Source organism: Eptesicus fuscus, chromosome 3 (assembly GCF_027574615.1).
Source record: "Eptesicus fuscus isolate TK198812 chromosome 3, DD_ASM_mEF_20220401, whole genome shotgun sequence".
Classification (NCBI taxonomy): domain Eukaryota; kingdom Metazoa; phylum Chordata; class Mammalia; order Chiroptera; family Vespertilionidae; genus Eptesicus; species Eptesicus fuscus.
In genome coordinates, this window is record NC_072475.1 from 69,856,074 (window position 1) to 69,861,979 (window position 5,906).

Here is a 5,906-nt window from a genome sequence, read left to right on the forward strand (position 1 = left end):
AATTTATCATTCTACATTAATAAAGATACATCTATATAACCAATTACAATGGTGTCTAGTATTCTATTGTTTGGCTAGATTAGTGGTTCTTAAAATGTGATCCCTGTACAAGCAGCCTCAACATCAGCTGGGAATTGACTAGAAATGCAATGACTCAGGCTCTACTCCAGATCTGCTGAAGCAGAAACTGCAGGTGAAGCCCAGAAAGATGCATTTAACATGCCCTCAGGGTGGTTCTGATAGTCACTAAAGTTTAAGAACCAATGGACTAAGTCATATTTGAATTAATCATTCATTTATTATAACCTTGCCTAACACCTGCCAGCCTCACCTGCTTCACCATAAAATGACAAGCTTGTGCTCACTTCAGCAGCACATAATTCTAAAAAAAAAGAAAAGAAAAAAAAAGGAACAATACAGAGAAGATTAGCATGTCCCCTGCGCAAGGATGACATGCAAATTTGTGAAGTGTTCCATATTAGAATGATAATCTTGTTTTATATCCTTTCCCAGTGAGCCCATAATTGTATACTGTAGAATATTTCTTTTGGTGAGGGGAGCACTTCGTTGTTTTACTCTCCAATTTCATTGAGCTCGTCTCAGGGTTTAGCAAATTCAGTTTTAGTCCTTTTATTTGTCTTGTATAATTTATAAGTTAGAAACAGTAAAATATTTATATGGATCATAAAAATAAGGATCCAATTTTCATGTAAGAAAATATAATACATTTATTTCTGAAATAGGAAAACAATGATAAGGGACAAGGAAGTGGAGAAAGGTCATTTTTAAACTGCTGCTTTGTTTAGCAGTGGGTTTCAAAAAAATGCTGCCAAAAGCAAAGTTAGTGTTTTAAAATATATATACATTTAAATCTGTTTTTAACCAATGTATCACTTTATATTATTGTCAAATCCAAAGCAGATAATGGATCTGAAAAAAGAAACTTGCTCTAAAATATTAAATAACAGAACTAGAACATTGCTGAATCTCATGGACAATTATCAACACGCCATTAAATTGAAAAGGAAAGTAAATATATATATCTTAAAACTAATAAAGCCACAATGTTAACTTTTATGAAGGTTGAAATATTCTCCCCATGACCAGGAGATTCTTGAGAAGAACAAATAAAGACTTTTTAAGGTAAGACAGATTTTATTACGCATTTCTTTTCTTGTTTTGGTGATTTGTACAGTTCTTTATTTCCCAAATCACTTTCTCCTGCTGTCTTAAGTTTTTCTGATGTCACACTTCAGCCTTCCACACTTCACAATATTCCCCTGAATCTCTTATGTCCAGATTTGCTTATCCTACTACATCCTGGGTATCCACAAGCACCTCAGACTCACCTTGACCTCCATAATAAAACCAGCCTCCACTGTGGCCTCCTCTCCCTCGGCTGGTCTAAGAGGAGCACCTTGTCACCATGACCCCGGCAGTATTCTGCTGGCCGACAACTGGGAAATGAATGGAATCTCCCACCTCCCCAATTCACTCTTCCCAGTATCAGTAGCAGCCACCATCCACTCATTGGTGCAAATCAGAAATCTGGGAAACAAACTTCACATCCTCTCCACCTTCACTCCACCTTTACTTCCACTACTCTGCTCCCACTGGGCATCCCTGTGCACTCACTGCCTCTGGCCTCCCAGCTTCCTCTCTTGCTCTCCATAAACCTTCTCCCTGGTGCTCACAACACTTTTCTGTCCCTGCATCCCAGTCCACACAACTCTAGTATGCATTTCTTTGGAGTAGGGGGAATTTTTCAAAGAGAAATGGTGCAATATAAAAGGAACATGGGATATCATATTGCACCGAAAAGCAAGAAGGCTATCACAGACTCACTGGGCATGCCAACATGAGCTATAAGAAAACAGTACAGGCCTCATGGATGGGATACCTTGCACTCCAGAACTTGCTATTTGTATTTTGTACCTCAACACTTAGCAAGGTGGCTGTACACATGATCTCTTAGCTCAGATATCTGAGCATTAGAAAAATCTAAATTTTATCAGAGTAATAGAAATGAAAAATAGATGGCACAAAAATAAATGTACCTACCTAGATGTCTTCTATTTTCTCTACCCCTGACCTCACACCTCATACCATCCTCACCATCATCACCACCATTTTCCAACCAAAGCCTTGACGTGTTACACATGTTCAACATCCATAAGCCCGTCTAGAGGAACAATCTGAGCCAACATCAGGATTCCTGTGGCCAGACACCCAAATTTAGCCTCAACAACAATAAGGGCTAAACTAAGTCCTTAGAGTATTTTGTTTGTTCATCATGAGTCATTTACTCATTACTTAGCGTATACTTATGTCCTAGGCCCTTAGACTAGGGCTCACAATACAAAATTAAATAAAACATAGTCCTTTTAATGAAGAAACTCCCAATCTGGCAAAACATTATACCAGTGATTTTCAACAAGTGTGCTGCAAGGATTTTTAAAACATGCAATACCTGACTATTTAGGCAAGGGCACTGACCTCTTTCCCTTACATTTAAAGTTAAAAAACAAAACAAACAAACAAAAAACAAAAAAATGACAACCAACACAACAATAGCCGTACAGTGTGAATGAATCAAATTTATACCAATTTTTGTCAGATTGACAAAAATACATTTTTTGGTGTGCCACAGAATTTTAGAAATTAGTTTATGTGTGCCATGAGATGAAAAAGGTTGAGAATTGCCATATTAAACTATAGAATAAGAGTGCGAGATTGGCAAAAATCAGGGAGGGATTAACTGAGGTGATGTAATCCTATCTAATAAAAGAGTAATATGCAAATTGACCGTCACTCCAAGATACAAGATGGCTGCCCCTATGTGGACACAAGATGGCTGCCACAAGATGGCTGGCAGGGGAGGGCAGTTGTGGGGAGTTGGGGGTGACTAGGCTGGCAAAGGAGGGCAGTTGGGGGAGACCAGGCCAGCTAGGGAGGGCAGTTGGGGGGGACCCAGGCCTGCAGGGGAGGGCAGTTAGGGAAGACCAGGCCAGCAAAGGAGGGCAGTTGGGGGGGACCCAGGCCTGCAGGGGAGGGCAGTTTGGGGGCGATCAGGCAAGGAGGGAGGACAGTTAGAGGTGACCAGGCCGGCAGAGGAGGGCAGTTGGGGGAGAACAGGTCAGCAGGGGAGGGCAGTTTGGGGGAACCAGGCCTGCAGCGGAGGGCATTTGGGGGGGTACCAGGCCTGTAGGGGAGGGAATTTGGGGGGTACCAGGCCTGCAGGGGAGGGCAGTTGGAGGGAACCAGGCCTGTAGGGGAGGCCAGTTGGGGGAGATCAGGCAAGGAGAGAGGGCAGTTAGGGGTGACAGGCCAGCAGAGAGGGCAGTTGGGGGAGAACAGGTCAGCAGAGGAGGGCAGTTTGTGGGAACCAGGCCTGCAGGGGAGGACAGTTGAGGGAGACCCAGACCTGCAGGGGAGGAAAGTTGGGGGGGACCAGGCCAGGAAGGTAGGGCAGTTAGGGGGATCTAGGCCTGCAGGGGAAGGCAGGTGGGTGGGACTAGGCCAGCAGGGGAGAACAGTTGGGTAGGACCTAGGCCAGCAGGGGAGGGCAGTTGGGGGAGACAAGGTCAGCAGGGGAGGACAGTTGGGGGGGAACAAGACCGCAGGGGAAGGCCATTGGGGAGGGTGTTCAGGCCAGCAGGGGAGGGCAGTTAGGCATGACCAGGCCAGCAGGGGAGGGCAGTTGGGGACAACCAAACCAGCAGGGGAGGGCAGTTAGGGGCAATCGGGCCAGCGGGGAGCAGTTAGGCGTCGGTCAGGCTTGCAGTGGAGTGGTTAGGGGGTGATTAGACTGGCAGGAAGAAGCAGGCGAGTGGTTGGGAGCCAGCAGTCCTGGATTGTGAGAGGGATGTCCCAGATTAGAGAGGGTGCAGGCTGGGCTGAGGGACACCCCCAACCATGCACAAATTTTGTGCACTGGGCCTCTAGTTTGTCATATAATTAACTAGGACATTTTATTAGACTGGTTATATGTTGGACCACTAAATGAACTACGACTTTGCCATTTCAAGCTCTTTAGCAAAGGAAGATGTAACATGCTTCTCTCCTCAATACTGTCCCAGAATTTTTACCAATAGACACTTGATTAGACAATACCCTTGGATTAATTTTCTGCCAGGTGTGGTCATGACAGAAAATAACACCTATTAACAGTAACTAAGTGCTGCAATCTCTTCAGCCCATGATACAGCCCGTGTCTTCCACGTCTTCTCTTTGCTTCAAATGTGATGTTAATACCACACCATTGGAGACAGTAAAACAGACAGTTAATACATTTAAACCTCATCTTTGTAACAAAGTTCATCCCACTGTGCTGGAAACTGATCATTGTCTCACTAATAAGATATAAAAGGCTGGTCAACCTTGAAGCTCTGAAAGGTCCAAGCCAACCATACCCTATCTAATTGAGACAATGGTAACTGAGGCAACTTCCCTATCAAATAATCATGTAAATCCTTACTGATATGATAATCCACTTATTACCTGCCTAAGGGCTATGGGTGTATCCTAAACCTGCTTAAGGATAATGGGTGTATCCCATAGTCTTAATAAAAAGGATAGCAAGGCCAGAGCCTAGCAGTAGTTCTCCCACTAGAGTTGGACTACCACCTGGCCCCCCATTTCGCCAAATTAAATTTCTTCTAGTCTCTTTTCATTTGTTTACGGCCCTTCTCCAGAACCCGAACCCTGAACCAGAACCCTGAACCACGTGGGACGTGAAAGGGGATCCCACACCACCGCACCCCCATATTTCTGCCTCTGCAATGCTTTACATAACAGTCTTCATTGTCTTTTTAGTCCCACAAAAACCACCTCATTCTGGTTTTCCTGATCCCTTGGAGGGAGTACCACAATGGCTCCTTAACAGAGTAATTTTCCTAAAGCACCACTCCCATCATGCTTCTCTCAGGAACACAGCTGTGCTCATCATTAACTTCTCATCAGTAAGGAGTCAATAAATGTTTGTTGGCATTGACCCCTGGCTTCTGCTAATGAACTTCCCAAGGGGAAAAAAGGGGGTTTAATATTTTCAGTATCTGCTTCACTGTAGTATCTTCATGTGTATGTCCACTAACTAAAGTTTCCCTCTCCTTTGGAAAGTTGTAAATAAATTCATGCACTGACACATTCTTCTTTCTTCACCCTACTGTTTGGTTTATAACAGGATGTGACCACACTGTCTGTCTTCATTTCAATTGCTTTCAAACCAGGTTACAATTTTGAAATATACAGACATTTTACATTTATTGAATTTCAGATTGGCTACTTGTCCTCTCTAATAAAAGAGTAATATGCAAATTAACCATCACTCCGCTACACAAGCCATGCCCACCAGCCAATCAGGGCAAATATACAAATTAAACCCAGCCAAGATGACTACCAGAAGGGAGGCTTGGGTTTCCCGGGAAAAAGCCAAGCGTTCCACACACTCTGGCAGGCCCAGGCCTCCACTCAAGGATACAAAGTTTCAATTATAGAAGGTAAACAAATCCAAAAGGCAGCCACAGAGCAAGCAGGAGGCTTGGCTCCGTTCCAGGCTACAAAGTTTCAATTGTAGAAGGTAAATAAATTCCAGATAACAGGGCCTCTGCTTGGGTCGCCAGTGGCGTGGCTGGCCTGCAAACCACCACAGACCCCTTGCCCAGGCTGCTCCACGCCTCAAGGGAACCCCACCCTGATCCAGAACACCCTTCAGGGCAAACCAGCTGGCCCCTACCCGTGCACCAGGCCTCTATCCTCCTATCTAATAAAAGAGTAATATGCAGATTGACCATCACTGCAACACACAATATGGCTGCCCCCATGTGGTCAAAGATTTTGCCCCCATGTGGACAAAAGATGGCCACCACAAGATGGCCAGCAGGGGAGGGCAGTTGAGAGGCACCAGG

General features: G+C 44.5%; 1 non-coding gene across 1 annotated transcript; it reads left to right on the forward strand.

Moving 5' to 3' along the window:
- The first annotated feature begins 380 nt into the window (after positions 1 to 380).
- Positions 381 to 483, forward strand: LOC114233417 (U6 spliceosomal RNA). Its single transcript, XR_003619561.2, has one exon. It is a non-coding gene; the product is annotated as a U6 spliceosomal RNA (small nuclear RNA).
- Positions 484 to 5,906: the final 5,423 nt, after the last annotated feature.